Genomic DNA, 23329 nt, shown 5'->3' with positions numbered 1-23329 from the left:
AGAAAAAGAGAGGAGAGCCTGGGTGGCTCAGTCAGTTAAGCCTCCGACTTTGACTTAGGTCGTGTTCTCGCGGTTCGTGGGTTCAATCCTCATGTCAGTCTCTGTGCTTACAGCTCAGAGCCTGGAGCCTGCTTTGGATTCTGTGTCTCCCTCTCTCTCTGCCCCACTTGTGCTCTGTTCTCTCTCTCTCTCTCTCTCCCTCTCAAAGATAAATAAACATTAAAAAAATTTTTTTATAAAAAAAAGAAAGAAAAAGACAATGTTCTTAAAAACACTAGTAATTTTTTTCTTCCGTTCTTCCTTGTCATCTTTTCCAAGTCTATCTCAGTGGGCCTCTCATTCCAATTCATTCTGTGTTTTAAATGAAACAGATGGCTCCGCCTCAGGCTCAATTATATAGTTGGAGCCTCCTGTATTTTGCTGGCTTAGGTGTCACATGGATGAGCCATACAGACGTGCCTACATCTGAGTCTGAAGTATATGACTCGCAAAAAAAGAGCTGAGGCATCCAGTCTTTAAGACCGCGGAAGGCATGAATCAGATACAAAAGGATGGACACGATTTGTCAAGGGAAGAATCAAAAAACTTCGATGCTAAACTTGGGAAGTGAGGTTGTTTTAAATGAGAAATTTGGAAACTTGATTCTAGGAAAAGGAAATAGAGTACTTCACATTTATGGGCTTACAAGATAGACAAAAATTAAATTTATTTCCAAAGATTATTTAAAAATAAATTTGTTAAGGATTTATAGCATATCTCTATTGTGAAATAAAATGTTTAACCTTTCTAAAATTTTTTAAAAATATTTATTTTTGAGAGAGAGAGGGACAGTGTGAGCAGGGGAGGGGCAGAGAGAGAGAGGGAGACACAGAATCCAAAGCAGGCTCCAGGCTCTGAGCTGTCAGCACAGCGACCGACGTGGGGCCCAAACTCACGAACCGCGAGATCATGACCTGAGCCGAAGTCGGACGGTTAACTGACTGAACCACCCAGGTGCCCCAATGTTTAACCTTTCTAATGAAAGTTTAGTGCTGATCTTAATCTTGCTATACATAAACACTAGACCCAAATTTTATGTGACTTGTCAGTCATAAGTAACTGTGTCATTAATTCTTTTAAAAATAAGGGACTAAGCAGTAAACCAAATTTAAATTTGGTAATTTAAAATTTTAGTTTTCAAAATACTGCCATGTATCCAAGATTCATAAAGAATGGCATAGCCCATTTACAATTTGGCAAACAATTAGAGGCTATTTCAAAATGTTCTAATTTCTTTTTTCCATTATCTGTTTATGAAACCACTCCTAGAGACACCTGACTTTTGTCTCTGTGCATAATAGATTCACTGTTGTTGTTTTTTTTTTAGTTTATTTTCAGGGAAAGCATGAGTGAGGGAGGGGCAGAGAGAGAGAGAGAGAGAATTCCAAGCAGGCTCCACACTGTTGGCACAGAACTCAAACCCACAAACTGTGAGATCATGACCTAAGCCTAAATCTAGAATCAGATACTTCACCAATTGAGCCATGGAGGCACCCCAGATTCACTCTATTTTGAGATTGGATTACCATTAATAACTGAATTACTATTAACATACAATAGACATTTAAAATAAATATATCAAAGGCTATTGAAGGAGTAGAGATGTCAGGCCTACCTTGCACCTTCTGCCAAGTGTTAGAATTTTGCATCAAACTCCATGTTGTACATTCCATGGAGCCAAGGATTACTGCTTAAGAGGCTTCCACATTCTTGATAGCACTCAGTGCTAGATTCTGAATTAGTCCCCAATAAGTACTTATTGACTTGTCTTATAAAAGCCGTACAAACTGTCTTGATTACCTACTCCTTCCATTTCTTCCAGCTAGAGGTCCTCCTCCTCCCCTGAGCAGCATATTCAAACTTTTATCTTATGCCTTTAGTTTTTCTGAGTTATGGCCAAGACTTCTTCTCCCCTGATAAACACTAAGCCCTTTGAAGATAGAGACATTGCCCGTTCCTTTCTATTCCTTACAGTGCCTGGTACGTTATAGACACCAAACACAGGTTGGTTGAAGGAATATTTGAATGAAATGATAGTTGAAAAGTAAATATGAGGATCGGAAGACTTCTTGCTTCCTACCCTAAAACTGCTTGAGTATTTCTGATAAAATAAATTGAGGTTTATAGTTAGTTGTACTTGTAAATACCAAGTATAGGAAGTAGATAAATAAGAATCTGTGCTCATGTGTTTTGTTCCCCTTAAATAGGAAAACCCTTACACGTCACAAACTACATGTGTTTTATTCATAATGCTATTACTGGCCTTTCACATTCTGAATGTTAAGTGATACTTATGACAAATAATACATGAGGATAGCTTATATCCTCGTGTATTATTTGGGCTGCTAATCTAGCAAAAATGTTTGTCTCCATTCCTGTTTTTCTAAATATTATAGTTCCTCTTCTTAGAAAACAGATTATTTCTCTTGAGCATTATAAACTTAGATCTCTGCCTTCCCAGATGCATTTTCATCAAAGTATTTTGCCATGACTTTTATCATCATGGTGTGTGAGAGTGGAAGGAAGAAGATTAACATTTATTCGAAGCCAGTTAAGTGGCAAGTATTGTGTTAGGCAACTTTATATTTGGTGTCTTGTTCAATCCTCATGAAAGGGCCTATGGAATATGCCATTTTACGTACAAAGAAACTGAAGCTCAGAAAGATTAACCCTCTTTCTCACTATCGTATAACAAATAATGGAGCTAAGACTTAAACCCAAGTTCATTTCACTTTGAATCCTATAGTCTTTCTATTACGTCTTTGAACATTAATGCAAAATGAGAGAATGCTGGAATATTTTGCTTCACTGTGCCTAATAGTGGATAGAAGGTAGTAAAGGAATGAAGTGTAAATATACACAGAGAGGTACGTACTACCTTAATCATTGATTTATTCAAAGGGATTTGAATTATCCAAAAGATGTAAATTATTTTTTTGAACAGGCTACGTTACTAAAATTTTTTATCGTTATGAGAAAATTATCTTTTAAACAACAAAATACTCTGTAAAATGTCTTTGCATTTCTAGGTGTATAAGAGGTAATACTGCAATATTTAGCATTTCTGATGCCTTCCAATCAAACTAGAATTCGAAGATAGGTAATTGAGCTCTAGAAAGCCCTTCCAACTGTGATCTACCTAATGACTTTCAGGGTGCCCAAAGAAACAGAATGTCCTGGCCAACGCAAGCTTCTCTCTGCCTAGAAGGAAATCACCTTTAATCGCACAGACAGAAGTACCTGGCTGGCTCAGACAATAGAGCATGTGACTCTTGATCTAGAGATTGTGAGTTCCACATTGGGAATAGAGCCTACATTTAAAAAATAATTGCAAGAATAATCTACATTTTGGAGTATAAAAGCAGAAAACATTTATAAGTAAACATAGAAATGAACAACATTTCAAACTTTTTGGGTTCTTTTCACATTGAGAAGGTAGAAAGAAAAGGCATTTATTGAACACTACAGTCTGCTTTGAAGGGATGTTGTGGATGTACCAGGTCACTGTCTTATATAGAATCGAGTAGATTTCAGCCATTGCTCATTAGGTATTGTCCACTGATATACTCTTTTTCACCATGAAGAGAAATCTTTCAAGAAGAAAATAATCTTATGCATATCTTTTGTTAACCTCTTCCTTGAGCCTGTGGCTAGAAACCATCTATGGGTTAAGTGGCATGAATTCTATACAGATGTACTTACAGAAGGCATTTATGACACTGTTGGAAAATTCAGCCTTGTACAGACAGGTCAGAAAATAATTTCAAATGCCATTAAACAGGACAGCATTTGGGATCATATTTGCTCTCTCTCTCTCTCTCTCTCTTTTAAACAGTATTATTTAGGTACAATTAACATATAATTAATTGCATATATTTAAAGTGTCCAATTTGAGGGGTGCCTGGGTGGCTCAGTCAGTTGAGCATCTGGATCTTTCTTGATTTTGGCTCAGTTCATGATCTCACAGTCGTGAGCTTGAGCCCCACATAGGGCGTGCTGGGCATGGAGCCTTGCTTGGGATTCTGTCTCTCTCTCCCTCTCTGTCTCTCTCCCTCTGTCTCTACCCCTCCACTCCCCTCCCACTCACATGTACATGCACTCTCCTTCTCAAAATAAACTTAAAAGAAAAACTCATCCAATTAGATAAGTTTTTACATAGGTATACACCCATGAAAGCCATCGCTACAATAAAGGGAAAAAGAATGTATTTGTCATCCCCACAAGTGTCCTCATGCTTTTTTTAATCCTTCCCTACCCCAGACTCAGGCAACCACTCATCTGCTTTTTGTCACTATAGATTAGCTTGCATTTTCTATAATTTTACAAAAATGGATCTGGCTTCTTCTACTTGTCATAATTACCCTGGGATTCATCCACGTTGTCGCATATGTCAATAATTCATTTCTTTTTATTGCCAAGTTGCATCCCATGCTGAGTATCCATAAACCACAATTTATCCATGTGTTCATGCATTTGCTGCTCTTCTTGGTTGACCCCGCCCTCTTTACCAAAATTATTTTCTCTGATTTGCGATTTCTGATTATACTCTTTGCATTTACCAGTTATAGTGGACACCTGTGGTTTTGACTGCCCTGAATTCCCTCTTATATTTGTTAACATAGCACCCTTCTGTCCCTTGAACAAGTACATCTCCTTCACTCCACATGGTCTGGTGGGATGCTTCTGATTGGAGAATAGACACATATGACCCACGCTGGGCCAGTTAGGGTCCTTCCTCAGAATTTTCTGAATGGATCTCTTTTCCTTTGGATTAGGCATTATGAAGGCTAGGTTCCAGGGATGTCAGTGAGCTTGAAAAGAAGCCTGCAGGAATGAAGTTGGCACATAGACTGAAGCCCAAATGCGAGACAGAGTGACTGTGTTCTGAGGCAGACTGCCTGGATCCAGCTGATAATAAAGCCTGCTTATCCCTGGCTTTCTGCATTTTAATTAAGTGGATGGTAAGAGTGCCCTTTACTTATGATAAGAGTGCCTTCATTTTGTGTTGGAGGGAACCTCTCTTTCTACACTCTCAACACATGTGATTCAAGTGAAGCAAACTTCACCTTGCCTTTAAGGGTAGAGCATATGCGGCCAATTACTCAGTTGCCTTGGTCACAGTGACAGTTCATCGATTCGAGTTGGGCTAATTAGAGCTAATGTTTGTGCTACTGGGGATGTTTCTCCCTCTTTTCTGGAAGCCTTGAACCAGAAAGTATAGAGCTACAAATATTGCAGCCATCTTTTGACCTAATGGGTAGATGAGCCAGGGCTGCCAAAGGCAGAGCCAAAAGGAGAAAAACCAGGTTCTGATGACATTGTGTGGGCCGTTGGATAAGATGTCCCTGAAGCCTTAAATACCCCTGGTTTTTGCAGGTCTGTAAGCAACAAAATCCCTTTTCTGTATAAGGTACTTGAGTCACTCATGTCACAACAGAAAAAGTTACAGTATAGTTGCTTTACATTCATTATCTCATTTAATACTTACAACCTGGCAGGTATGCTATTATCCTAATTTTACACATGGGAAACTCTTCATTAAGCAACTTTCCAAAATCTTACGGTGGCAAAGCTAGGACGCCCATCCAATCTGACTGGTTGCAAAGCTCAATTCCTATGCAATATTGCCTCAGGGTTAGAACCCTGACCTGCTTAGCTTCACGTTTTTCTATTCTTCCTTTCTAGTACATGAAGTTTGACACTATTAACATCTGTGGCTTCCTTATTGCTGAATAAAAGTACATTTATAAGACTTAATTCTTCTTCTCTGTCCCTGCTTTTTACCTTCTTATTGTCTTTTTCCTCTTTCTCATTTTTCCTTTTAATGTTTATTTTTGACACAGAGAGAGAGAGAGAGGAGGAGGGGCAGAGAGAGAGGGAGACACAGAATCCAAAGCAGGTTCCAGGTTCTGAGCTGTCAGCACAGAGCCTAATGTGGGGCTCGAACCCATGAACTGAGAGATCGTGACCTGAGCTGAAGTTGGATGCTCAACTGACTGAGCCATCTAGGCACCTCTCCTCTTTCTCATTTTTAATTTTTCCGTTTTTTCAATGTTAAATACCAAATATTTGCTCTACTCTCCTCTTCATGGGTCATACTCTAAAATGATCCCATGGTCATGTGGGCTTGGGCAAGTCAAAGTTAGTTTACTGAAAAACTTGCCCTTCTAAACTAGTATCGAAAGACTAGAAGGATTACATCTACATATCAGTCTGATAACCATCCCTACACACAAATCACTGCGGCAAACAAATTTTAAGGATGACAAACCGTAAGGCTTCTGCTACTCCCTTCTGTCATTCTTTAAAAGAATGAAAGCAGGCTAATGATCATTCTGACAAGCCTCTGGGAAAATGCTAATTGCCACATTCTCCTTTTTAAGGCGCTTAAGAGGGAAAAAAAACCCTTTACTGCCCTAGCTCCCACATTTCAACAATATATTTTTTTTAAAGAGAAATTTGTTAAATCTAAAGGTGGTTTCATGTTGTGCTTCATTTTTTAGAAAGCTCAAATAAGCTTTAAGTATATTTTATTTGATTAAGAGCCCACCCCTGATTTCTTTTAGGAGGCAGAACATCAATCTAGTTAAGAGCAGTTAATATCACAAGGTTTAAAAAGGAAAGAAAGAAAAACAATTTAATCCCTTCTTAGTCTTTTAATAGATTCTTACTGGAAGCCTGGAGACTAACACTCCCTAAGCATTTTGTCAACAACTAGAGATCAACTTCATTTTGAAATGTAATGTTTGAAAATTATGTCTTCCTTAACTGCCAAGACTAAGTTTGGTTCCTGGATTCATTTCCTTAGTAAGGACACATGACATCACTTTCCTGAAAGCTTTTTATAATGCTCCCTGGACTGTACCAAGTCTCTCTCGGATGTTACCAAGCCTCTACAGATAAATCTAGTACTGTAAATTTAAAATTTTAGATGTAGACAGTAAAGAAATTTCCCTCCCCAAGTTTGTAACTTCTGTGTCTATGGAGATACTTTGATAACGATTTTTAAATAGATCTGGATCTGTAAAATCTCCATAGTTAATTTTTTAGTGATGGGCTACAGCTGTATCATTATTCAATGGTATAAAGTTATTTTGCATATGTTGGGATGGTAGAAAATATTTATGAGAAATAAATGTTAAATTGAGGCTAGTTGTTCTGTTTTCAAAGTAGGTTAAAAAATCCTTCGATAGTACTCTTTTCTCATCTGTAGTTTCATTTTTACTAAAAGCAAAATTATTTTGCTCAGGTGACATTACAGGGAAGAAAGTTGACTGCTGCCCTTTGCTTGATTTGCTTCACTCTTATTGCAAACGAATATATTTATTATATGGTTCAGCCTGGCAAAATAGGGAATAAAACCAGACAAAAAGCTTTTTCCCAATTTGGTAAGGTAACTAATTTCTTTGAGAATTTTTTGTAGCTGTTAATAATTGGAAATGGTCCAGAAATTCAGACATGTGGGAAATTGAAAACAGATGAAGCTATGTATTAGTGCTGTCTGGAGCAGTGGTTCTCAAACTTTATTATATCTCAAACTGTGTAATAGAATCCTAGAGGACTTGTTAAAACAGTTTGCCGGGCTCCATCCCAGAGTTTCTGATTCAATTGGTCTACAGTGGAGCCTGAGAATTTTAATTTCGTTTTTTAAATTTTGAGATAGATAAGAGAGAGAGAGAGGGAGAGAGAGAGACTGAGCGTGAGTGGGGGAGGGGCAGAGAGAGAGAGGGAGAAAGAATTTGAAGCAGGCTCCAGCTGTCAGTGCAGAGGCCAACTCAGGGCTTGAACTCACAAACCATGACATCATGACCTGAGCCGAAGTCAGACACTCAACTGATTGAGCCACCCAGGTCCCCCTGAGAATTTTTTTCTAAGAAATTCCCAGGTGATAGATATTGCTGCTGTCACTGGTTCAGGGATCATTGTTTGACAACGATTGATTTAGAGAAAATGAAAACCAGGTTTAGTGTCTCTTTTCCATCCATATCTTGTCTGGATATGTTTCACATTTGTTTCCTGCTTCTGTCTTTCTCAAAGTGTGAGTCACAGCAAAGATTTTCTGATTCCATCCCATTCTACTCTCTCTGTCCAAAGTTCAATGACCTTCGAATTCTCCCCCTTTAAGGACCCCCTTTCCCAAGGCTGAAGGGTAAATGCCTAATGCTCCAAGAGAGCAGTTTCCCAAATTGTGCTCATCAGCACATGTCACTCAATATTTTCGTATATGTCCTGTGATAAAGCTATTCTATGGTCAGAATATTTTGGAGTACACTGGCTTAACTGGAAAGAAAATTACTTTCAATCTTAGAACAGCTCAGAGTTTTTAATATGCAAATGTGTGTGGTAAATTTCCAAAAGGGAGATGAAGTGTGTGACATTTCCCAAGTGGATCTGATCTTGGAATTCTTCCTCAACCCTCTCTCTCACCATGTGCTAGGGAATATTTATTAACCACAGTTTGGAAAATGCTCTAAGCAATTTTATACTTTATTTTACAAGGTTAACAACCCAGGAAAGAAGCCAACTAGCATGCCAAAAACATCATGGGCAAATTTTAAATCAATTTAGAAGAGTAACTAAATAAATGTACTCATTATTTTGATTGTATGTAACTTTTTTTTTTTAATTGTGGTAAGATCAGATAACATGCGATCTACCCTCTTAAATTTTTAAGTGTACATTACAGGATTGTGAACTACAGGCACAATGTTGCATAGCAGATCTCTAGAATTTACTCATCTTGCGTAGCTGATATACCAGTTGAACATCAACTCCCATTTCTCCCACCCCTCAGCCCCTAGTAATCGCCCTTCTTCTACTTTCTGCTTCTGAGGTTGACTATTTGGGATATTTCATATAAATGGAGTCATGCAGTATTTGTCCTTCTGTGATTGGTTTATTTCACTTAGCATAATGTTCTCAAGGTTCACCCATGCTTTTGTACCACTTCCTTCCTTTTTTATAGCTGAATAATGTTCCACTGTGGGTATATACCACATTTTCTTCCTTTCTTTCTTCCTTCCTTCCTTCTAGCATGCACATGAGTGGGAGGGGGGCAGAAGGAGAAGGAGAGAGAGAAAATCTTAAACAGGCCCCACACTTAGCAAGGAGCCCAACTCGGAGCTCTATCTCATGACTGTGAGATTATGACCTGAACCAAAATCAAGAATCAGATGCTCAACTGCCTGAACCACCCAGGCACCCCAACATCTTCTTTTTGTGACTTTTTTTGTGATTAAATAATTTACTGAGGGATATAAAGAAAGAACCATGGCTTTTAGCCTCTGCTGCTCATCAGATCTTTCTGGACCTCACCACCTATGCCCTGTTCCTCCTGCCCAATTTCTTTTCCATTAGTTTTTCATTTTCTTCATATACTGAAGATATTTCTTATGATTATTTCATATATTTCTTCTTATTATAAGTTATCTTATGAATTCCTTAAATGAGTTACATACTTTGTGCTCGTTTCTATCACTAGAAAATAGTTCTATGAGAGCAATATCTTGTCTGTCATGTTTACTTCTATATTGTCAGTGCCTAGAAGAGTGCCTGGAACATCATATGCAGTCAGCAGATATTTTTTGATGGAAAGAATAAATAGATCAATAAAATTATTATCTAAGTTTTGATTTTTTGATTATGAAATATTTATTATGGTAATAAGAGACTTAGGAAAAGGAAAGGGTGCTTTTTAGCAGCTTTAGATGAGGCAATTAGGACAATCTTTGGATTTCTAATTGAGTAATTCCAATCTAATAATATGAAAGGGGAATTATTGATATGAAACTCAGGATGTCGTTTTGTAGACTCACTTTTATTATGATTTTTAACATTTTCTAAGGGACCCAAAAAAAGACACACAATTTTTTTTCTAAATAAGACAAATATGTGAAAAATGCTTGGCATGTAAGTAGGCCTTATATAAATACTAATTTTTTAGCTCTCTAACTTTAAAAGACCTCTAAAAATGATGCTATATTACATAGATTCTCTATTCTTGGTATAGCACAAAGTTCTCTGACTTGGACAAATCAAAAAAGCATCACTAACGGTGTTTTTTTTAAGCACACTTGTTCTAAAAGAAAGCTTGTGTTCTACATTTGCATTCGTATATGAACGATAAGCAGTGTTAAATATGTGCAGAGCATAAATGTTTCTAATTTATGGATCCTGGTAATTTTAGAGGCGTGGGAGAAGTCTGATTGAAATGTATGATTTTTGTTGGCTATTACAGTAGATATATTCCATTTTGCCCAACAAAATAAGAGAAAGAAGTCAGCAGGCATTATTTTTAGAGGGAAAGGATTCATCCAGGAATCCAAGAAGGTAATTGTCAGAAGTCCTTAGGATATAATGTGATTTGAAATTGCATTAAAAACTTACAAAGTCTATTTCCTGGTATTAAAATGGAAAAAATATTTGTATCTCACTTCAGCAGACTTTTATGTGGTTTAAAATTTTTCGTTTAGGTTGTCCACATCCGGTCCCCATTCTTGTCTTTTCTATCCTCTCATTATCTCCCTCTAGGGGTTTGTTTTTACCTTCTGTCTTTATCCTTATTAGTGGAAAAAAGTGGGTCAGTATTACTTTAGTTTGTCTTCACTTTCACTCTGCTGTTCATTCCTGAACTAGCTTTTAGCCTCTGGGAAAGAAGAAAGTAAAAATATTTACAGAAACTGGGCCAACCTCTTGGCGCTCCCTCCCCCCAAGAAAACAAAACCTAACCAAAGGCAACAGTAGCTCCTCTCTGTTCTCTTACAGCACCTTGTATTTCTCTTCTCACATAGCCCATATTTTTATTATAACTGCTTATTGACTATCTTTCATCCAGCTAGACTCTCAGTCCTTTGAGGACTTAGCATATTGCCAAGAACACAGTACAAAGAAATTAAAAGAACAAATGCTGCGTGCGTGAATGACTGCTGCCCTGCTACCCCACTCAACCACCCATAATAAAGGAGAAAAGTTGCAATCAGCATGCTCAGGTGTGGGCCCCTTGACATCAACTCTCTAGAATACCAGTAGAGAACTGCGGCATTGATATCTTAATTACATAATTGCATAATTTAAGCAACAGTTTTTGTTTTGTTGGGGTGGATGGGAGGAAGATGCAGGGGCTGAATTGCTCAGGTAATCTCTTCCCCAGGCGCTGTGTTGTTGCGTCACTACGTAACCATCGCACATCTGCGGGGTCTTCTCACCCCTCTCACCTTCGTCCGACGGCTTCAGAAGCCCTGCTGGAGAGACTAAGGCCCCCACCTCGGGGCGGGGGGTTTCCCGGGGATACCCCGCCCCGCCCTCTAGGCCCCGCCCCCGGACCGTCGGTTCCGCCCCTCCCGCCGCCGCCGCCGCCAGCAGGGGTCGCGCTGCCCGCGGCAAGCCGCTCAGGCGGGGGTGGGGGAAGCTCCCGCGGCGGGTCGCTTTTCTCCGCCGCTGCTGGTTGGATCGTTTCAATAAAAGTCTTTTTTCTCGCTCGCTCGCTCTCCTCCGGGGAACAGGCGGAGGCGTCAGTCCGCAGCCGCCGAGTGAGAAAGCGACGCACACGCAGAGAACGAAAGCGGCCGCCCGCGGTCTCCGGAGCTCCTCACGGTCCGGCCGCAGAGAAGAAGGAACCCTCGTCCGGGCGGGCCGCCTCAGCCGGGCGTCACCTCCCTGCCCGCCTCGCTCCCGCCCAGGCTCCTCCGAGGGGATTAGTGGGCTGCCCGCGCGGCCCGGCGGCCCGGCGGCCCGGGAGCCATGTTGTCCGGGGGGCTTGGCAACGCGTGAGGGACCCGCGGCCCCTCCCGGAGGCTCCGGACCCTCGGCGAGAGCCGGAAGGCAGCGGCGGAGGCCTGCGCCTCGGAGGCGCCTCGGGTCCGCCAGCCGCTGGGACCCGGACCTGCATCCGGTCGCCGCGGGCGTCGGCAGAGCAGCTCACGCTCCGCGCCTCGCTTGGCGACGCGGCCCCCGCACTTGCTGGTGAGTTGGTGGCGGGCGACCTCGCGGGGCTTTTCCTCCTGCCGGGCGGACCCCGAGCCGAGGAGGGCGGGAGGGTGCTTGGGACCGAGGGCCGGGGCGGGAGGCTTCGGGGGCGCTGGAGGCTCAGGCCCGGCCGGGAAGTTAAGAGAGGGAGGCGCGGCGTAGGGAGCTCGCGAGTGCCTGTCTCCCCTCTGGTCCAGCGCGAACCCCGGGTCGCCCAGGCATTTCCGGGGTGGGGTGGGATGTGGGTATGTGATGGGCTTCTTCGCGGGAGGCGCCTCCAGCCGCAGCCTCCTCTGGTGCTTGCTGCCCGTTTGGTCTCCGGGGGAGGCCCAGGAGGAAAGCGGCTGAAAGTCCCCGGAGACACAAAGATCCCCCTCGGCGGGGGTGGAGCTGCAGGCGCGGGCGGCGGAGGGGAAAGGAAGGGCGCGAGTCCGCGGGAGGTGGGCGAGGAGGCGGCGGTGGCCGCCGCGCTTCCAGCTCCTTGGAGACGCCGGGGGTGTGAGCGGGTGGCGAGCGCGGGGGAGGAGGAGGAGGAGGAGGAGGAGGAGGAGGAGGAGGAGGAGGAGGAGGAGGAGGAGGAGGAGCCTTCGCGTGGGGAGCCGGCCGAGACAAAGATCACCGCAGCCTCCCGCTGGCGGGTCACACCCCTGAGTGTTGGTCAAGAGCTGAGGTGGAGGGAGTGTGGGAAACCCAAAGAACCGATGGGGAGGGGAATATGGGCAGTTGCCAAGTATTGTCGTCTCCGTTGCAGTTGCTTTTCTCAGCATTTTCGTGCCCGATGCTTTTGCTCCCCAACTCAGCTGGATAGCTCCAGATTCCCTGCTTCCCGTCACCACCTCACTGCCACATTGACTCCCTTGTGGTTTCCCCCTCATTCTCCCCCTACTTTTCACCCACTCCTTTTCGGGTAAGCAGTATTTTGCCTTCAGCTTGGGGGAACGTTTGCTAATGACAGGATGCCTGAGCTTGTTCTGACCCTGAACTGCCTTGAACTCCTCTCTCTTCCTCCCACCCTTTCCTTTCTGGGATCTTATAATGTCACATGGCCACTAACAATTAGCTTTTCTTCAAAAATGGCAAAAACATTTAGCTGAAACCCGTGGCGCTCCTCTTTTATATTAATTCGTCCACTAAAGACACGGCCTTGGTTATGGTTTATCACTTCTTAGCCAAATAAATTTTCTAGGTAACAAAAGTGGTAAATTTTATTTTGAGTCTCGGCTCTTACTAGGGTCAGCAAAGTGTATTCCTGGCAGCCAGACCTTCTATCACTTATCAGGAAATGCTTGACTTAAAGACAATTCTTTCTTCAAACTTTGCTGATTCTTGTTGAGGGATTTCTTTTAAAGGGCGCTAGTGTTAGAAGGTCAAAGTAACAAATTTGAGTTACTGTATCTTAGACTTCTGTTAACCATTGGGCAGAAGAAAATGAATGGGATTTTAAGATCTTTAATGCCTGGAGTCCAGGAAAGCCTCCGTGGCAGCTAGAGGCAAGGTTCAATCAAATTTTAAGAAAAAAATTTGCTGCCAGTGGTGTTATTGGTTTTGTTTGTTAATGAGGTCATGTCAATCTTTGTAATTCTAATATCTGCATACTTCCAAAAGCAACGGTTGTAACAATGGAAAAAAATTGGCAATATTTAAGGAAAAGTCTTTTTTTTATTAGGGAGAATATTGGAATATAGAAGTGTCATCCTTTTATCTGGTGGACTGTCTCATAGGCCAGGAACACTAACAGTTTGAATGCTGGACTTCAAAGAAAATAGCTGAGCCTTTGGCGTATATATATACACACACATATATGCACATGTATACATGTATATTTTACAGCAAAAATAGACATTGAAGCATGATGGAAAGAAATTAAAAGTAAAGACTTTGGTATAGGGACGTTACTGTTGATATTATTCTGGGAATAGCCACATCTTGCTGCCATTACAATGTTGACGCTATAAAAATTGTGAAAAGGATTTCGTTTTAGGGACCCGCCTCTGAATTGTGTACTCCCTACCCCACTCTCACCACTTAACACATTTCAAATATCTCTGTGAAATTAAAGATCGTATCATTAATGATTGGTGTTTTGTGTAGCATATTTATCAAAAGGCCAAATCGAAGATACACTGGCTATTTTCTACATGTTGGTTAGTGTTTAATTAGATTATGAAGTTTAATTCTCTGAAGGAAATCTACCAAAAAGTTAACGAAGATTTCTGGGTGGTGTGATTTATGGATGAAAAAAAAATACAGCTCTGTATTTTCCAAATTTTTACATTCCTTTTAAAATCAGAAAAAAAGTGTATGAAGTATAAAGCCTTGTTAGTAACCTAATTTTCCTGTTACTGAAAGAAGCTCCTGTAAAAGAGTTTATGCTCATCCTTGAACTCTGACCCAATAAAGTCACTTTCAGGTGTTAGGTATTTGAAATAGTGTAGCCTGCCAGATGTGCTCTGATTACCTGAAGGGAGAAAGAGACATACATAGTAAGAAAAGATGAAATTGCAAGAGTTATTTCAGTGTATGGTAGTGATCCGATATACGGTGGTAGCTTTGTACACCAGTAATCTTGTCCTAATATGTCATTGGTTTTACAAAAAATAGAAAATTTAAATTTTATTTTCTCTGTAGTCGTGTTGACTAAACAGATTTTAATGTATATATTTGTTGATATGTTTTGTTTTTAGATATTGCTTCTGTCCTATGATTAGGGTGGAAAGAGATGGCATAAAATAATTTACTTTGTTGAGGCTTTTGTTTTTCCCCTTATTTTCAGCAGTACTTCCCTCCTTTTCCTTTATTGGTGAAATAGTACTAACCAAACAACTGGAGGCATTTTACTGTGAATGGTAGAAACTATAGTGGCAGCTGAAGAAGTGAAGATGATGTCCCGTAATACTATAAAACATTATCTGTGAACACAAAATTTTCCCCCTGGTATTTTCTTTGTTATTGTCTAATCATGTTGCATATTTATAAGGCATTACATTTTGAGTCTTTATTACTGTTCTCTAATCTTTATAAAAATTGCAGCATCATGTCATGGCATTCTTTTTTATAGTTTTTACACTTCCACAGAGGATAATTACTTAACAAATGTATTGCTGTGTTGTAGAAAAAGGACATTATATGTTAAATTCAGTTAATAAAAATATTCATTAGAGTATTTTATCTATTTTAAAAATTGTCTCCTTTCATATATGGGAAGGAAGAATAGTTTTGAGGTTCTTTGAATTTTGAATGTGTAATTTTTGCTTAAACTTTTAAATGGAAAAGTTATTTAAAATGCAATTTATAAACTGATCATGGCATTTTGTGTTTTATTTATTATTATTTTTTTAATGTTTATCTTTGAGAGAGAGTGAAAGAGACAGAGTGCAGTGAGAGAGGGGCAGAGAGAGAGGCACACACAGAATCTGAAGCAGGCTCCAGGCTCTGAGCTATCAGCACAGAGCCCAGTGCAAGGCTCAAATCCGTGAACTACAAAATCATGACCTGAGCTAAAGTTGGATGCTTAACCCACTGAGCCACCCAGGAGCCCCGGCGTTTTGCATTTTAGATGATGAAGATAAACAGGAGGTTTATGGCATTTAAAATTGTGCTTTATATACTATTTATGAGGTTAAAAAATCACCTGAATAGAAAATTTGGTGTAGGTTACTAGCATTCAGCCTATAGTGTTGGCAATTTCTTTGAACTGGTGGGGAGAGGACCTTTTTTTTTTAATTTCTATTTACAATATTTATAAATTAAGCCAAGAATTCTTACTGTCATTACTGGAGTCTTAGTCATTATTTTACTCTGAGCCTTTTTAGTTGGCAACTGCTTTCATATCTGCAAAATATTGACCTGGAAAGAGTAATTGCCAAGGGCCAGGAAAATGTATTGAATATATCTGAGTGTAGCTTACCTTTCCTAGCCTGTTTGCCTCTCTGTTGGCCAACTTGGAAAATAAATAAGTACCTAACAATAAATCTAATGGGAAGGTGCCTACTATAAATAATGTTATGTTCCATAGTAACCTATGATACTGAATACTGTATGTGAGGAGGTAGATTTACAGATCTGTGGCATATTGGGATGAGTGAAAATTACCTTGCTCTCCAAGTCTCCTTTAAAAATTTTTTTTGGGGGGGTGCCTGGGCGACTTAGTCGGTTAAGGGTCTTGACTTCAGCTCAGGTTCTGATCTTGCAGTTTGAGCCCTGCATTGGGCTCTGTGCTGACAGCCTGGAGCCTGCTTTGGATTCTGTCTCCCTCTTGCTCTTCGCCTCCCCTGCTTGCATTCTGCCAGCCTCTCTCTCTCTCTCTCTCTCTCTCTCTCAAAAGTAAATGCTAAAAAAAATAAAATTATTATTATTATTTTTACATTTATTTATTTTTGAGAGACAGAGCACAAGCGGGAGAGGGGCAGATAGAGAAGGAGACATAGAATCCGAAACAGGCTCCAGGCTCCAAGCTGTCGGCACAGAGCCCAACGCGGGGCTCGAACTCACCAACCGTGAGATCATGACCTGAGCCGAAGTCGGATGCCCACTGACTGAGCCACCCAGGCACCCCAAAATAAAATTATTTTTTGATGTAAACTATATGTGAAAGAAATTAAACTCAATTACCTCTTTTGCTAGTACTATGCCAGGTATTACTTTGTTTAATCCTCATAGTAAGCTCATCAGATAGGTATTGTGCCTGTTTTCAAATAAGGACACAGAGGCCCTAGATTAAGTGATGGTCTCCAAGGTCCTACCTCTGTGATGAAGCTGAGGTTCCAGTGTTGGTGTTCAAACCACTATATTACACTGCCTCCTTGGGGATGTGATGTTAAAAAGTCTGTGTTAAATGTCTGCTATAGAGAGAACTAAAAAGTGATAAATTTAAAAACTCATCAAAATTAGATTTAAATTCCATTGAATTAGCTTTACTACACACAAAACAATTCAACTATACAAAATGTATAAGAGGACATGTTTATAGCTAAATATGAATTAAAGGTGCTAAAAATACTGAAAATATTTGTAGATTTATTTTTAATCATGGATTTATCAATTATTTTGGGGGGGCACAAAGTAAAATGAATATTGGTGCTGAAAAGCAAAAATAATTATACTGTATATTTACTCTCATTTTTGCTTCTAAATTTTCTTGTTTTGATTTTACATGTGTTAAAATTAGTTTGCATTATTTTAGCATATGTCATAAATGGGAAGGTGGCTCAGATGCATGCTGTGTAGGTTGCTTCAGTATTGGGTGAGAATTTTGCTTTAAGGTAGATAAATTTTATATCTATATCTGTGCACAAATAATTACCTATTGGTTTGGGTTTTGGAATTGCTTATTTAGTTAAGTAAAGTGTAAATTTTGATTTTGTGTTTTTATTACTATGTGTCTATATACCACTGAAAATGGAAATATCAGAGCAGATTGTACATTTTTGGTAATACCTTTTTACATCGAAAGCCAGCCCTTATGATGTTATTGTTGATATATATCCTATCCGTTGTTCAATTTGAAGAACAGAAAATGTTATTGAATTGACTAGGGGTATTACATTAAAGTGGAAAAGCAATGAAAGCAGATTTTCTTTTGTTGTCATAAAAGTTAATTTGGAAAAGGTGTTGTCAACCTTTTCTTTTTTTAATGTAAGCTCTACACTCATCATGGCACTTGAACTTATGACCTTGAGATCAAAAGTTGCATGCTCTACCAACTAAGCCGCACATTCCCCTTGTCAACCTTGTAAAAGCGCATTTTTATTTCTTTTTATGCATTTATTAGTGTAAATACTTTCAAGAATACTCTAAATTTTAAATACGTATTTGTAAACAGTGGGAAAAGGACCCAAGAATAATTTAACTATATTCTAGGTTAGTGACTAACTCACTTTGGTCTTCTCAGTCATATATTTAGTCCATCTATTCTTATAATTGATGGTTGACATTTGTTAATAGTGTGTGTTAATATTAAATAATATAAACAAAGTTTGGTAAAAATTGGTATTAATATTTGTGAAAAATCATTAGGTAACAACATTGAAACTCTTCTTACTCCAAATTTAGAGGCATTATCCTTTAAATCAGCTAATATGTAAAATAAACTAGCTAATATATATTTTTAAGCATTATCTTTAAAATAAACCTTTCCCATAATTCCACATTTTAATGTTTTAATTACTGGTTTGTACTGCTATTTCTGGTGGAAAGCTTTTTATTGATTTTTGAAATAAATTTTAGATTCCTTAAGGAGACTTTAGCACTTTGAGCTTGTCTTATTGAAATATTTTTAAGAAATCCTTTATGGCTTTATTATACTTAATACATTTTCTTTCTCTTTTAATTTCCTTTTTTTTTTTTTTTTTTTTTTTTTTTTTGAGAGCAAGGAGCTAGAGGGAGAGGTGCCCATGTGCATTCAAGCAGGGGAGGGACAAAGCAAGGGAAAGAGAATCTTAAGCAGGCTTCCCGCCCAGGAGCCCAGGGCAGAGCCTGAGGCGGGCTCTATCTCCAGACCTGAGAGAGCATGACCTGAACCAAAATCATGAGTTGGACACCTAATTGACCAGGCCACCCAGGTGCCCCAATACATTTTGTTTTTCAATTCAGGGGTATAATAAGTAAGTCCTTTTAAAGCATTTGTTGTGCCCTAGGCATTGTTAGTCATTGTATATGGTATAAAAATATAATTTAATGAGGAACTATTATAATATGTGAAATAACAGCAACACTGTTGACCATTGGAATGTTCTGCTCCTGGTCCTGATCTCATGTTTTACATGTTCCCTGGGCAGTCTCCTCTGTATTCAGTGCTTTGTTCTTAATTACCTCTATGTTGATGATCTCCACACCTTTACTTCTAATCCAGACCTTTTTTCCTGAATTCCTTCTAGTTACCTCCCAGATGTTGCCTCTTAGTGTTCCTTTACCAGAGCTGAACATTTTTTTAGTCTCTGCCTCCATTCCCAACCACAGTAATGCACCACCATCAGCCTTGTCGCTTGAGCCAAAAGCTTTGGCAGATTATGCTTTTCTGTTAGCTCTCCTCTCCCTAGTCCAGTCTCTCACACCAAACTTTATCAATTTTATTTCCTAAATATATTTCAGATTTTTTTCCTGTTGTTCCTTTAATATGTAAGGGTTTTGGAATACCTCATCTGTATTATTACATCCAATTTTGGCCATTTAAATCTAACAGGTATTCATTCTTCTTTACATTTACGTATATGTCTGTCCTTCCTTCTGCCCATCCATCCATGTATCTATGTCTGTTCTATACTAGCATTCCTGGTCCATCCTAAGAAATAAAGATGAGGAAGCTGATGTGTTGGTATTACAGTGCTGTGATGCTTGGAGACAAATTCTCATTTTTGAGGGCAAATGTCACTTTGTCGTCTTTCATCTACTCTGGTGGAGTTGTGGTAATTGTACTATAACATTTATGTCTACCATAGTACTTAAGACATTGTTTTGTAATTAATTATTTATAAATCTCCATTCTGGTTGGCCTTGTGCTCCAGATAGACCATGCTTTTTTGGTATTCCCTCCAAATTATGTATTGCCTAATTGAATGAATGAAGTGATAGGATTAGGATCTGAATTGGTAAATTACGGTCAGATTAATCATGGCCTAGAAAGAGTCAAGAGTCAATTCTGATACGGGAGAAAAATTAAAAGCCATCAAGAGTTTTGAGTATTGTTGTTACATGTAGGTGGTATTTGTGTGTGAGCAATATGGAAGCAGTTTGTAGGCCAACCTGGAGGGGCAATAACGGCATTATTGGGTCTTTTTAATTACATGTAAACTGTACTAACTTGTTGTCTTAGACAAATTGGAAATATAAAATTACATTATTTATATGTACATAAAGCATCTGTTTCTAAAGATCTAAAAACTTTGGTTGATATCAAGAGTGAAATTTGGTTTAGCTGATAAAATTTCATGCTTAATGAAATTGAGCTCTTTACCTATGTAGTACTAGAGCTAAATGCATTTACTGAAGTATAGAATTGCACTCAAAGGGAGAGAACAGTGCATTTATTGTCATCCCTGTTGCCCTGATAGTTTATGTATGCAGTTGACCAAGAGTTTTGTTTTTATTGGGATTATTGTAATTAAATAAAAACTGCTTTAGAGTCTGATTTTAAAATTAAAGACATTTTATTGATATATTTTTAAATTGAGGTTTAAATTATACCTCTGTTATAGTAGGTATATTGTAAGAATTAGATACATTTTAGAAATCAGAGAGTATGGCTTGATGACATCTTGAAATGTAACATTTAAAAATGAATTTTCATAATTTGTGAGATTCAGTGCCTTTTCATATTTCTCAACTTATTATATGGTCTTAAAACATTAAAAATTTTTGTATCAGTTAAATTTTCAAGATCATGATTTATTTACTGACCTTTTTATCATTTCAGGAACAGTGGAGTCAGCACTGTATTTTACAGTAGATTTTTTTGCCCATAATTTAAAAAAAAAATTTTGTTTAAAAATTAAGCTCCTAATTTCTAATATGGGGCTTGAACTCACGACCCTGAGATCAAGAGTTGTATGCTCTACCGACTGGGCCAGCCAGGCACCCCTCCCCATAAATTTGTGAGCATTTGCCCCCCCCCCCATCAAATGTTACTTCTATTTCTATTCTCCTCTGATCCTGTTTCTTCCTTAGAAGCTATAAAATGGTTGACACATTTTTTAAAAAGTTTATTTATTTTGAGAGAGAGAGAGAGAAAGAGAGAAAGTGAACGGGCTGGGGAGACCAGAGAGAAAGGGAGAAAATCCCAAACATGACATCATAACTTGAGCTGAAATCAAGAGTTGGTTGTTTAACCAACTGAGCCACCCAGGTGCCCTGACACATTTTTAATTTTAAGTACAATTTTTTGGGAAAAAATCTGAATTCCAACTTTAGTTGGAATTGGTTATATGTGTCCATTTGTTTTCCATAAAGAAATTATTTCAGTCGTAACTGATAATCATGTGATCTTGAACCAGTTACTTAAACACTTAAGGGTCAGTTTCTTCTATGAAATTGGGGAGTGCCAGAACCTATTTCATGGGGTTTGGGAATTAAATGAAATGGTATGTGTACAGCACTTTTCAAAGTACCTTGCATTTAGCACTCAGAACTGGCAATTTTTTTTTTTTTTTTTTGTATTCCTCTGTAATAGGAAGAATTGTTGGTAATGTACCAGAATTGTTTTGCTGATCTGTTCCTTCAGCTTTATTCCTTCAGGTTAAGTAAGTGATTCACAAGGACAATTGAATTAAAATAATCTCTCTGGCTTTTAAAACTGTACATAACCTCCAGGATTTTTGCATATGCTTCCCTACTCCCACCCAATTTGAGAAACATTGTTAGTGAGTTAGCGTTACTGATCCGCGTATGTTGCGTCCTTTAGGTATATTGTGGGGAGGAGGATACTATAGACTATTGGACCAAATAATGTAGGATATTCATTATTGTTTCTTATCTAATGCCCATTATGAATAAAAGTGTTATAATCTTCCTGGTGAATAAGCACATTGATTAATCTTTTCTTTAGGACCAACCAGATTTTTCTTGTAACCATTTGCCCTTTGTATGTTTCCCTTCTTCAGACCTATCCTGTACCGCTTGTTTGACCTCTTAACAGTATTTGCTGTCCATGTTAATGACTTTTATGTGTGATTCAGATATTCTGGAAGTCAAAATAGAATAACAGGTCATAACTTATCCATCAAAAAAAGAAAATTGTTTTTGCGTTTTATTCTTTGTCATAAACTCTTATTTATTATCTTTTTTTTTTTTAAGTTGGTTTTGAGAGAGAGAAAGAGAGTACCTGTGCGAGTTGGGGAGGTGCAGAGAGAGAGGAGAGAAAGAATCCCAAGCAGGCTTGGGGCTGTCTGCGCAGAGCCTGACACACAGGGTTCGAACTCACAAACTGAGCCAAGAGATCATGACCTGAGCCAAAATCAAGAGTTGGATGCTTAACCATCTGAGCCACCCAGTACGCCTATTATCTTAGGTTTTTATTATCTTATGTTCTTCTAGGTCAGTGGCTTTCACATGAACTTCGGAAGCACTCTTGTTGATTAAAAAAAAAAAACAAACAAAACCCAACTAGATGTCTCTGTGATGTGTGTGTGTGTGTGTGTGTGTGTGTGTGTGTGTGTGTGTGTGTGATGTAAAATCTTAAGCTCTGTCCCAGAACAACTGAATTCAAATCTCTGAGCTTCGTTTTTAAAATGTTCCAGGCAATCCTTGGGTTTTAGAAACACAGTTTTAGGGTTTAGTACAGTGTTAAGAGGAGCAATCACTCATATAGAAATTAAAGTAAGGGCAAAGTGATTGAAACTTTCCATCATCGCATCTTATTTTTTCTCTTTTTATTGTTTTTTGGATTTCCTAGTTTTATCATGTTTTGGGGGATTTTCTTAACTTTATAAAAGTCTTATGTTCCAATTATTGTATTTATTTTTTATCCCTTTAGTGAATATCTTTTTGTTTTGGTTTTTTAGTTTGTTTTCTAAAAGGTAAACTGAGGCATGTTAATTTTTTTTTCAAAGTTTAATGAGCATACATTGATTGAATTAGGGAACACCAAACCAGAGGTTTTTACCTGTCTACCAACTAGAGCTGGGAGAGTGGGAAGTTTTTACAGGGAAGACCTAGAAGCAAAGGGAATTATTTGATTGGTGATAGTTTAAGCAGTTGCCTTCTTTGGAAAGCCTAGCTGACTGTTTGTGATTGGTTGTTCTTAAGTTTCATTTTCTCAGATTCTTGTATAGTGACTGTGGCTTAGGTTTTGGTTTGCTTACCTAGGGTACCAAGGCATTAGAGCCACCTTAGTCTAATCACCTTCTTGCTTAATTACTTTAACAGTTTGAGTGTCTTACTGTTTTGCATCTGTACAGTCTCAATTTTTATGTTTTTAAAAATTTTTTTTAAATGTAAGAACATACCAATGTAGAAAATAGACCATAATCTAAATTCCCTAGCAGTGGTTATCATCTTCAAATATTCTCTGTGTTTTTTCATATACAGAGTTTAATATTTTTGTTTAAGATCCTTTTTATAATGTAAGTTTTTTAAGTTACCAAATAATTTTTATGGCAATCATTTTCATTGTTACAGCAACAGTTAACTGTTTCATAGCGGTTAATAATAAATTACTACTTTTCATTTTGCATCATTTTAAATTGTGCTGGGACAGGCTGTAGCACGTGACCACACCATCCTTTCCCCGCCATTTTACAGTTCCTTAGGGTAGCTAGATACAGAGACGTGGAATTCCCAGATCAAACCCTGTGAACCTTTTCAATTAATGCTTGTTGTGGCAGCGCCGCTAGTA

General features: G+C 38.8%; 1 protein-coding gene across 1 annotated transcript in view; it reads left to right on the top strand.

Annotated features, from left to right (window-relative positions):
• The first annotated feature begins 11867 nt into the window (after positions 1-11867).
• Positions 11868-23329, top strand: part of CDK17 (cyclin dependent kinase 17) — a 110674-nt gene continuing 99212 nt past the window's right edge. Inside the window, exon 1 of the mRNA XM_023257340.2 lies at positions 11868-12000. The gene's annotated coding sequence lies outside the window, so the exon portion shown is untranslated. The remainder of the gene's footprint in view (positions 12001-23329) is intronic.

Source organism: Felis catus, chromosome B4 (genome assembly GCF_018350175.1).
Source record: "Felis catus isolate Fca126 chromosome B4, F.catus_Fca126_mat1.0, whole genome shotgun sequence".
Lineage (NCBI taxonomy): Eukaryota > Metazoa > Chordata > Mammalia > Carnivora > Felidae > Felis > Felis catus.
This window is presented reverse-complemented; position numbering and strand designations above follow the sequence as displayed.